The sequence below is a fragment of the Falco cherrug genome, chromosome Z (assembly GCF_023634085.1).
Source record: "Falco cherrug isolate bFalChe1 chromosome Z, bFalChe1.pri, whole genome shotgun sequence".
NCBI classification, from domain to species: domain Eukaryota; kingdom Metazoa; phylum Chordata; class Aves; order Falconiformes; family Falconidae; genus Falco; species Falco cherrug.
In genome coordinates this window covers 63,844,188-63,857,071 of record NC_073720.1, presented here as the reverse complement: position 1 = coordinate 63,857,071, position 12,884 = coordinate 63,844,188, and positions in this window count along the sequence as shown.

Sequence of the window (12,884 nt, the reverse complement as noted above, 5' to 3'; positions counted from 1 at the left end):
GAGACTGAAATGCTTTCAGTACCGGCTGTCTAACAGCAGACAGCTAGAGAATAATATTTTATGAGTGATGCTGACTCAGACAATCATGTCATTGAATAGCGTTAGCACCATGGACCCATTGTTCTTGTAAACTGCCATAGCAGGTCAAAATTTTGTGAGAGTGTTTTCATGGGGTTTTTTCCCTACATGAAACCTGAGGAAACAGTAAGGTCTCTGACCATGTAATGAACCAGACCGAGGGATGACTGGAGACCATGCGTTTCCAATCCACTTTCTGTGCCACCCTCAGATATGATCAAATCCATGATGTAAATTCAGGCATTTGTTGTTTCTCATGTAGAGAAGCTACCACATAATTATTTCCAGATTTGTAAGGGGAGACTGCTTCCCCCTCCTCCTCAGAAATTACACTGATCTAAGTTTTACTCACAGAGTAGTCAGCCGTATTAGTACAATCTCATACTTTGGATCTGCAATTTGTGGTCCAGACTAATACTCTTTAAAAAAGCTTAAGGACTGCTTTTCAGGTTAATGAGATTTTGGATCAGACACTGAAGAGCTAAGGATCCCCGCTATCCAAACCACACTGATCATTCTGTGCTCTTCCTGTTGACTCCCATTGCATTATTTTTGCTTTAACCCACCCACCTTCAGTGTCTTTCAGCTGTTCTCTCAGCACTGTAGGGGGTCTTGAACTTTTGAGAATGAATGAGGTGTGCCAAGCTAAGAATAATTACTTTATTGATGTCACTTCAGCTTTCAACCCACTTTTAACCAAGCTTCTACTGCTTGAAACAGTAGGTCATTTGTAGCACATTATGCAAATGTTAAAACTAATCTTTTGCATAATACATAAGAGCTCGGTTTGTGCATTAACTAATTTATCTGACTACACAGGAGCTACAAATGCTGATTTTTATTAAGCTTTTCATTAAGTCAAAATGTAGCTGAAGTGTGTGCATATAAATATATATATATTTATATAGTCACAAAAAGAAATTACTTCAAAAGCAGAAACAATCACTTGATACATGGTCTTTGTCAATTCCACTAGTAAATGAGGACTCCTTTCATGACAGATAAGCATAATCTGGAAGAAATTGGATTCTCCCTTTGCAGTAAATAGGTAAATGAATGAGGACATGCATAGCCTTTCAAAAGGATCTGAAATTATGTTTGTATGAGATGCAAAGAATGTATATAGATTGTCAACTATCATACAACCCTTCCCTAGATTAAGTCACTAAAATTGGATTAAATCTCATCCATCTCATCTGCTGGGTTTTTTAGCATGGGAGAAGTAAAGGAAATTATGAGTGACCTCTTTTTATTTAAAATTTCTTTATTTAATTTCCAGAGAAAGCACTTTATTATCTAAATATAGAACATAATTTAATAGCAAAAATAAATTAAGATTTCTAGGTGCTGTGCTACAAACAACACAGTTATCATACTACCTACAACTCTGCACTCATAGTTCATTGTTGGACAGCTGCTTTATTGACCTTGATGGGGAGTTTTGCATGTTTAGGAACTAGTGATGCACATAACACCTAATATAAGCAGGCACAGGACTGTGCTGTGCTGTGCTGTGCTGTACTGCGCTACACGTACCTTCAGGTCTGTGGCCTTCAGTTCTGTGCTGCCCTGCACAAATTCCTTGGCTGCAGCTTGAACTCAGCCAGTACATTGCAAGAGACAAGGCTGTAGGCAGCTCCCACTGGGTACTGCGCCACCTTCGTGGCTTTGCCTTTACCTAAAAGCACATCAAGAAGTTCTCCAGAGAGCATCTTCTAGGAATACAATTGTTTTCTTGTGAGGAAATCATATGACCAAAAGAGAGATTGTTTTTCCATGGACAGAATCTGCTCTGCACAGCGTGGTGTGTGAAAATCTGAGCTCCAACCAATACCACACAAACACAGGGCAACCAGCAGCCAAGGGGACATCAGATTTGCTGGGTATCTACATTCCTCTTCTTATTAAAGCAATTATCTTATTCAACCATTTGTTGCTGGGTCTTTCATATTGAGATCCAGAATGAGTCCTGCACTTTCTGTCTTTCACCCCGCTGTTCCCACCATCCAGTGGGGAACAGCTGTTATTGGAGAAGACCTCTTAGATCTTCTGCTCTACTGGCAGCATACAGTTTACCAAGGCCATGTGAAACATAAAAACACACAAAGAACACACCAAAAACAACTGCAGCAGCTGCTTTCCAGTTCTATTCAGTCTCCTTCCCCTTCATGTGAAATAAATTCACATTTTCCCTATTTGTGTCTTTCTGGGCAAGCAGTGAGAGATTAATAACTACCTTCAGTCTCACATTAAAATGTATATTGACATTGTAGTTACTTTGCCAAGAGCCTAGAAGGTCAACATGCTTCAAGAGAGGTAATAAGTGATGCTCCCTCCTTATATTCAACAGCAGTATCTAACAGGCTGCAACAGATGGGGAAAGAGGAGTGAGATGTCAGCTATCCTCCCAGATCCTGCAAGGTCTTTAGATGCAGTTCATTAAAATTAATGACCAATCACCATGTGTTATGCATAAGAACAGATCACTCTTCCATTATCCATGTAAACAAAAAAACCCCAACATTACATTACTATTGTGATACTCTGTGCACAAACGGTTCTGGGATTTGGCCACATGCCCCACTTTATGGCAGACTATTTATTAAATTATTAAAATTTATAGGTTGATAGCACTTTCAAACAATTTATTGTAACTGTAAAATATTTTAAGTTTTGAAAACACAATAAAATTGATTTAATAATCCCCTAATCTTATACACAACTTCCTCTAGACTTTTCTTCAATTACACCTCATAAATTATAATTTATTGTATGTTATAGAAACATTAAAAAATAAACACTTCATGAGAATTTCATCAGACTAATTTATTTCATTGAGTTAACAAGGAAGCATAACAAATTCACACATGACCTCTGAACTCTGAGCACAGAGCCTCAAATTCAGTCCACCAACAAGAAAATCCATCTGCCAAAGATAACAACTAAATGTTCTGTTTAACTTGTGCCAAGAAGTTTACCCTAATGACTGGGGGGGGGGGGGGGGGGGGGGGGGGGGCGGGGATAGAACAAACAAAAACCTCGCACAATTATTTCAGTTCTTTCAAAACAACATTAGAGTTCAAAGATTTTTAAAAATCAACACTGTCTCCTTTTTATGAGGTTTCTTTAGTAAAGATGTGTCTCTGGAAGTAGAAGTAGGCAGCTGTAGTAAAGTCTAAATGCAAATAATTTCTACTTTATAAATGAAAGATATCACTCCAGTGTCAGCCGCAACTACATCACTTCAGTCAAATACCTTATTAAAATATTGCCCTGATTTGTGGTGATGTTGTTTTGGGATTTGTTTTATTCTGCATGCACCACAACATTTAAGTTGCGCCAGCAGAAGCCATGGTGAATATTGAGAGGTTCAGAATATGAAGAATTTAACACCCCACTGCAGCAGACCTAAACGAGTCAGGAAATTGTCATAAATTAGCCATCCGCCAAAGGACCCTGTTAGGCCAAATGATTCTTAATAGCGATGACCACTGCCTGATAGTGACTAGTGTTTCTGCTGAGTCTGGACGCTTTCATAGGATTTCACAGTATTTAAGCCATCATACATTCACTTATAGTCATGTTGGATCTGTTGTCTTCTTCAGTGATTTTCCCCCCACATCTTACGTGTGACTATATATAGCAGCATATGATTTAATTCACCAGCTCCTGCTTTTTGCAGTTAACTTGCTCTTTCTAGTAGTCACTTGCCATTCCTAGAGGACATAAAATGCGCTAGTTTAATTCTCGGTGCTTCTGCTTCATGTGCTGATTATGATTAACCTTGTTGACTTTATTGATAGGGAATCTTTTAAACATCCCACTCCATCAGAAATTATAGGATAATCTTGTGGTATGTATAGCTATTCCCAACAAGATTAGGCAGTATGGTAATTTTGTCAGGGGGTAGAAAAAGATGGTAGGTAGAGATGATTAACGGTCACACAATAGCGCTCTTGGTTGCACTATTTCAAGTGCATGGTAAACTGGAAGTTCTTCGGCATCATACGTGGGCAGGCCTCAATAGTATGATGGACTGTCTACTTCATTGAACTAGTACCCATAATTTATGAGTAAAGCTTGGCTCTAATGAGGCAGAAAAAAAAGAAAACTTTAAAGTCTGTGACAGTATCAAGTACATTTTAAAGAGTTAATAGGAAAAAAAATCACTATAATACAATATGTTTCTGAAGTGGAGCAGTTTTTTCTCCATCAGATCAACTAATTTCATTTCTCTACTACCTGATCAGTATTTGTTAGAAGATATTTTGCTTCAAACCCTATTCCTGCTGAAGTCAACAAGAATTGTCTTCAACAGGGCCAGCAGGATTTTACTCTGAGAAATGCGTATGCATTTTTCTCACAATGCAAACCTTGTTGCCACACAATAAGATAAGGTAATGTCTGCGGCATATTTGCTGTTACAAATATTCCAAGGTTTCTATTGTCAGTATTGAAGACAGACGTCCTCTGTTAAAGTTTATAGCCACTATTTTTCTAATTTATGGGTGATGTTTTACACACCATGCCCTTAGCTTTCTCAAAGGTTCTGCATAAACTGCCTGTCTCCTTTAAAAGCAGCACAAGAATTGAACACAAGCCTAGGTTTTGCTATGAATTCTGCAGCACACAGGTAGTCTTATTACACTTATTACACTAAAAGCCTGCTTTTTCCTTATAACTGAAGTTATTCTGTTGCTGTTTTGTGTCATGCCTAGTGGGGCATAATGCAGAAGCTGGCAAAGCCAATAGATATGCTCACATTTACTTCTATTTTCTCAATGAAGTCATTTAAGGTACTTGACTTTCTAGAAAGTCCTTCTTTAAGGGAGAATGGGGAAAACACACATTTTCTTTCTACCCACACAGATTCATAAAAATTTATCACATAGACACATGAGCTTAATTTTAACAACTACAGAAAATATCTTGGTAAACAATTTATTTTTAATTTTCATTCATCTTACAGTTAAGAAAATATTAACTCACCCTTTCACAGGGAGAAACTCAAAAAATGTAAGAAAAAATGTGCACATGTACACAGGTTCAGAAGATATTACTATTCCAACTCAAAATTATACAGGCTTTTGGGATAGTAGAAACATTATTGCCACTGTGAACAAGCAGTGCTGTTAAGGTTGCACAGTAATTCCACTACAGTCTGTTGGCTGCTACCTCTAGCTTCAATATTCTTCAAAAATATGTCAGCTTCTGTTGTGTTTTTTACCCCTCTTATCAGAACTTCTTCACTGTAAATTGTAATATCCCACAGGATCTGTTCTTTTGAGTGATACACTTTTGCTGCCATATACATCCCCAACAGCAGTCTGCAGAAACTATGGCTATGTCTACACGAGCCAACAGAGCAGCCAGAGAGCTCTGTAGAGCTGCAGCTAGTGGCAAGAACCTGAGACCTACACAACACACATCTCAGGGTTTGTTTGTATGCTTGTTTCTACCTTTTTTTTTTTTCTTTGGGGAACTATTTCTTATGGGCTGTGATTGGGGTGCATAAGGTACCTTTTGCTAAAGTGTATTCCATTTTAGTTTCATCTAACAGAAATCCATGCTGAGCACGCTGACACTGCTGTGCGCTATGCAGTTCAGTAGAGACAACTTGGGCATCTGCTTCAAAAGCATGCTTCTGATCAAAACTAAAAGCCCGTGTAGGCACATCCAGTGTTTCCCTAGAGGAATACTGAACCTGTCTTCTCTGATTTGCAAGGTCATTTTAAGGAACATTGCCGAATTGACATTAGTCATCTATTTATAATGTCTTCCTTTGCAGATTGTGCTCCCTTTCGGGAAATGTTATTTACCTTTTGAGAGCTTAACATGCTATAAAAGCTGCCACCAATTATTTTTTTTTCCTTCCATGAAATGCCATTCCATGTTCTTATACTCCCTCAAAGTTTTCTTAAGTAATGGATCTATCCAGTTCTTTAAGCTTCTGCCTTAGGGCAAAACCAAGTTATTATGGAAAGTTATTATGGGTTGAGCACTTTCAGCTATATTCTACTCTATGCTAAGAGATTTCTCTGGAATGTGGCATACCTACTGAAATTGTAGAATAAGTAGTATTTGGTCATACAATTAAACATTGTATCATAATACATAGGAACAAGGAAAGCTTATTTTTAACAATTTTCTTTTAAGATTTCAGTAGCTTACTTGCAGTCTTAATGTTCTTGTGATAGCACATACTTGCAGCTATATTATGAAGGATGTAAAAGGCTATATTCCCATTTTCCTCCATTTTCCGTACAAAACATACACCAAAAATACTTTTCTAACACAATTACTTTACTCAAGGCATACCAGATACATTATATTTCAGAACTCCTACACACACTGCAGACCTTTTTTTATAATAATTCCTTAACTGTTCCTTTATGGCTAGAGGGAAAATGGCTTTGAGTCTATGAATATGAAAAACACTTATTGTCTTCTGTATTTATGGAGGTTGAAAATACTTGAAGGCAATAAAAATGTCCAGGCTAACCCTTGTTTCAGGTGGCAGTGCAATAAAGCTGGCCTAAATAGAGCTTGCACAGGACCACTGTGGGCTCTAGAGGACATCAGTCCTCAGTATCCAGCCCAGGCTGCAGAGCACATCCCTCCACACAGACTGCAAGGGACCGGAACTCCTCTGCGGATTTTGCATCTTAACCTGTACATGCACTGGAGCATTTCTGAGGGTATTTGGGTTGGCTTTGGCTGACCCATGAGGATAAAGAGGCAAAGGAGGCTGGAAGCATTGAGCCTTCACTCTGCCTCCTCCAGCTGGAAGTCGAGTACAAACGGTCCTCCTTTTCAAAACCCAACAGGTTACATTGCTTTGGTACAGTGAGTCTCCACATGACCCTTGAGCACCACCATGTACTCATTCACCCCAGCCTTGTGGTTTTCACTGGACTTTAACGAGACTTATAAAAATGTGATACTGTATTTGACATACTAATGCTTTAAATTTTTTAAAAACAAGCATGACAATAAAAATAGATGGACATATTGTGAAACTATGATTACAGACAGAATTTAGTTTCTGTAAAATGTAACTCTTTTCCACTTTAAATTTTAGTTATGACTATTAGCAGTTTATGTAACATGATAAAATAATAGGTAAAACATTTAGCAATGCTAAGGGAAAATGTAATCTAATAGAAGAAATATACACTGTCTTCTTAACAATTGTTTAGTAATATTTTAAAGTATCACGAATGACTTTTCAAATAACACTCCTTCTTCAGAATAACTTTTCATAGTAATCAAATTCAGAATCATTATGATATTACAAAGAAGGAAATACCCACTGTATTTCTAGTGAATACAGTGAAGTACTCCTGCAGGAAAAAAAATGAAAGCATTTTTCTCCTTACTAAGAAACTACTAGTACCAGCCATTCTTTCATAAGGAAGCAGTCACAGTACATAGTAAAATCATGCCATAGACCTCTGTGACCTAGAAAAGATTTTTTTGTACCTCAAGTCTCACCAGTTTTCCTGAGTACATCAACAGGCCTAACCAAAAAAGAATCTTCCCCAAAACTTGTCCTTATACAAACTATATTTTTTACAAACTTAGTAACCTAGTCTTAGTTTCTTGCTAAATGTTTCTTTCCTGTCGGTCAGCAAGATATTTTTAAATCATAAGGACGTGAACATACCCCAACTCTGTTTTTCCACTGGAAATGAGAAAATGAAAATATTTGTAAACGTCCCATTTTAATTACTTTGACATGAATAACTGCTGCTAAGACTTTGCCATTAGAGCAAAACACTCGGGCACTGTGATAATAGGGTTTTTTTGTAAAAAAAAAAAAAAAAGAAAGAAAAACAAAGAAAAAAATATCTCTAGGCTTTTCCTGAGAAAAGTGAAAGCACTTACATCCCTGTGTAGCTCAGAAGACCACATTAGGATATAAGGCTATCCACCTGTGCAGCATGCACTTCATAAGAAAAATATTAATATGTAAATAATTGCTCCTAATCAAAAATCTGCATGAAATTCAGTGAATGAAGTTTCTTTAAAAAAAAAACCACAAAACCTGCCAAAAAAAATTTCCAAACAGCAAATAAGGAAAAAAATCATTTGCAAATAATTTGTGAATAAAATCAGAGTCTAAACACGTCAGATAAACTGTTATGAAAATTGCTTTCTTGGGACTGTAATTTAAACCTTTACTACATCAGTAGTTTTAAAATATGGCAGCTTCATACACAGTGATTTTGTTTACAAAGCATTTCTACTTGCATGTTCACTAAAGCAGAATGAGAAATGCATGTTCCCTTCACATTGGTGGTACTTTCTTTTCATTTACTTCTTCCTTTTTCCATCTACCAGTGAATTCAGAGGTGGCTGAGTTGGGATGTTCCCACCCTATACACACATTTTGCTAGCTTGAACTCTGAGAGCACACCAAAAGTATTTTTCTCTCCAGTTAGTGCAAAGAATCTTTCTAAGCTACCTAACTGCTTAGGAAGTCTTCAAGAAAAGATAAAGCTTCAGGACTGTCTCCAGAAAAGCTGCAGATATGCTTAAAAAAGATTATTGCAATGTTTCCAATTGCCACATGCTCAATATTTTGTTTCAAAAATTATTATTAAAGTACTTTAGCAGTGCTTAAAATACAGGTTTGCTTCCTTTTTCTTTTTCCCTAGGAATATTAGGGCTCATATTTTTGAAGAAAAATTGTACCTACGTCTATCCTCATCTCATGCTTGCAGTCAGATTTACTTCCAACAGCTAGATTTTGAATGTATTGAATATACATTTGAAAATATTTTGAATATAGCTTTCTAGTATATATTTTGAATAAAAATTACTACCTCTTGTTCATATTTTACTGGAGACATTTCTAGCTGAGATTTATCAGCTATAGCCAATGGTCCTCCATAAGAGACACCCTTCCAGGGTACAGTTATAGCTCTGTAAAAGAATGTAGCTGGCAAGATGATTTTTGTTCTGCTATTTCTATCACTATTTTAACCAGAAGAATTTCAATTCATTAAGGAATACTTGGCCAAGTCCTTCTGTAGTTAATACTTTGTACGTTGTAAATATCAAATGCTATCAGAAGAATTTTGGCATAAACAGATGTGAAAGTGCTGAACCGTCAGCACAACTTGAAGCCTGAGAAAAGCTATGATCTAGCTATGGCTTGTTTTTGCAGTGCTGATCACATGTAATTGGTGGTTAATAGAGAAGTTTGCATGCGCTTAAAGAAAAAAAAAGAGCTTAGTAGGAAAAGCAAAAAGTACATTTTAGACTGGAAATGTTTGGACTTCCTTTTTTTTCTAGCTCATAACAATTTTTATAATTTTTGATACTTTTTATAAACTAAAAAAACCAATAATGCCTTCATCTTGTCTAGAAATACAACTACAGAGCCTCTCAACACATTTATGGGTTCAAAAAATAATTACAGTACATGAAGACTGTTCAAATGTTCAAATGTACTTGGATTACACTGAACTGCTAACACGGCTGCCCAAAGGGGAAAGAGAAAAAAATAGCCATCTCTGGCCCAAAGTAAGCTGCCCAGGAGGGAGAAGATGATGTCCTTTCCAGCACCGTGCAGCTGCTGGTGCCACCTCTGTGGTAGCCCAGGACCATAAGAAGCCACAGGCTCTGCAACCTGTTTTCGCTCCGGGACCTCATGTTTGCATCTGGTTACCACCACAGCCTGGCAATTGCTTCTTCTTCCTGGCAGTTTTTACAAAGGAGTGTATTTTCCATGCTTCTGTAGGACAGGGTTTCATGGAAAGGAGCCTCTGGGGGACCGGGAATCACCAGTCCAGGGGGGTTCACACTGCAGTGGGGCCAGGCTCATCTTCACAACTGCCCCCTTCACCCATGTCCCCAGTCATCTCTCCACACACCCGTGGCTCACTCCTGCAGGTGCTGCCAGACCTTCTTCCACATCTTTATTTATTACTATATGCACCCATATATTACTATTTCAAGCTTTACGTACATGGTTGTGTCAGACTAGAAGGTCTGTACCTGTAATCAGCACATCAAAAACTTCTTTCATGCTGCAAAAATGCCTCAAATAGACCAGAAAAATACAACAAAATAATCCCCATATTTATGAAACATTGTCTAGAAGCACTGGAGTGACCAGCCAACACAACAGCAGTGCAACCCAGCATGCAGAACACAGGGAGGAACCTGGCATTTCAAGTGAAAACAAGCAGTAATGATAAAGGTGTGTACTTAATTTCCTGCAGATTTGTTCCCTGTTGCAAATTTTAGACCTTACACGGATTTTGAGTTTCCCTTCATCAGTCAAGCAAGGCTGGAAAAAAAGAGATTCGGAGAAGTTGCAGCAGTATACAGGGCTTTGACAGAAACATCATGCATGCCATTCATCTGATCACCACTTGTGAAAGTGTGTCCTTAACTCTGTACATCCTTACACCTCCAGCAGTGCTGTTTCTGCTACTCAGTATTGTTCTGTTACCCTCTCTGTTCCTGCCCTTATTTAACTTTCTTTCTAAGTGAATCAGTTCTCATTGATTGGCAATCCTGCTCTCGTACTGTTCTTTGCTGTTTTATTTCCAAGCTTGGCTGTGTGCGGACCATGGCAGGTCACTGTCACAAATTTGTGCTTAAGAGTTAAGCACTGATACTGGAACCAGGGAGCCCAGGTTTTCTGGAAATGCTGGATTGTTGTCAACATCACCCAAACAAGTGCTTAAACCTGACACAGCCTTCAGCCTTGTAATGGGTTAAAAACATCAGAGATTGGTTTTGAGACGAAGTAATAATCCTGGCCGTGAAGACCAAGGTGGACCAAGCATACACTCATGTTTCAGCTGTGCAATTTATTGCTGTTAAGATGGACCTTCAGTCTTGGACAAGAGGAAAAAATCAATATTAATCCACTCATACTTGTAATGGAAGGATGTGGTCGCATAAAGTATCACTGGGTAGTGCAGGACTGCAGCCTGAGGTTGAAGACAGATGCTATAGGTTTGCTATGGAAACAAGAGACCATAACAACGTATCTGATATGGAAAAATCAATCACACTGCTACTAGCTGGAAACTGCTATATGTTGAGGAAAGAATATAAAGTACTTCAAGCAATTGTTGAAGAGAAGAGGTTTCATAATTATTTAATGGCTTTAGAGGTCAAACCAATTAAAATATCATTTCTCAGTATTTTCTCTGAGATTTGTTTCCAGGAGGGGGGAAGAGTAAGATAATATTTTCTCAGTGTTCCTTGTCTCGACTTAAACAGTGACATACAGAGATAATAGCAAACAACGTTACTAGCCCAGATGCACTATGCTTTTTTCACCTAGAAACTATGTAGCGTTTTTTTTTTAAACTAGAAAAGGCTTTTTTTTTTAATTAAAAAAAAGTAAGAAAATCTTCATGCTGTTTCTTACAACACATCAACAGCTTTCTGTTCTGAGGTGGTTATCTCTGAGAATATGTGTTGCAAAATAACAAGCAGGGTTCCAGTGCACAATGGATGCTGGTACCTGCAACCTCTCTAGTTGCACTAGGCTTATTTGTTACCAAAGCTCCTATTGTTTAACATCGATTACCATTTCTTCTAAAATTAAAATATAAAAAATCAGCCCTTGTTACATGACTGTTACCTAGCCATTTTAATCAAGCAAGGCAAGTGTCAGTGATAAGATTTACCTTGGGTGACCTCTTGTGGGGGGGTGAAAATTTCAAAAAGAGCAAGAAAATTACACTGCCTTTAAAAGCACACTTAATCAACTGTGTGAAATAAACAAAGATCTTAGTCCATTTTCTAGCTATGCTTTCCAGACTATAGTACAAGCAATAGAGATACTAATAGTGTTGTCATTAATATTCTGCCTAATGAGAGTGACACTGTTTAAGTAGGATGATGTGCAGATAATTCTTCTATAACAGTACTGAGGCTGAATTACAAATTACAGAAAGTTAACAATAGTTGTCTGTATTATACTAGTCCTAAGAATGGGCTGAAGATGCCTGAGGATGGCCCAGCTCCTGTTTTCACTAACACAAAAAAACTTTGATTCTCAAAATCCACAGCTGCTTTTGAATGTATTTTGTATGAAATGGTGGGGTTTGCACAATATAAAAACTCTTTGCATGTGTAAACCTGGTAAATAATAAATACATGAAGGAAAAAAGTTGCCGTTCTTTCTAACTCCAGAAAATAGAGTACATCACACCATTTATTAATGATTATATAGACAAAAGCGATCAGCAAAATTACTTTCCCATGGTTTATCACTATCTCTTAATTGTGTTCTTTCCACTTTTTTTCAGTCAAACAACTGGAGAGGACAACATTGACAACTGACATAATATGAGCAAGCAAACAGAAACCATGAGTAGCAAGTAGTCAAAGCAAACCTCACAGGTTTTCCTCACTATCAAGTGCATGTCTGCAACCTGCCAAGGGAACTTGAGGATTAAATTATTTGTAGAGTGGCATGATATTTTAAAAAGGAGCATGAAGGATAAAACACTTAAGGATCAACCTTTTAATGTTTTCATTACATTTCTCATTGATGCAAAAAAAAGTTATAATTTCTGCATAATTTCATGAAACACTCAAACAACTTACATATATGTGCATGTCTTGTATATATCTACCTATACACCTCTGTGAGCATTGAGCTTTTCCCCAGCAAGCTTACTGACATTTTTCCTCTCTCACTTGTCTCAACTAATGCACTGGTTCTGTAAGTGTTTGAGCTCAGGCTGGATTATTTTTGGGTTTTTTGGCATTGATATGCACTTCTGCTAAAGTGCACTGTGCAAACATTGGAAACAATTAGTGCAAAT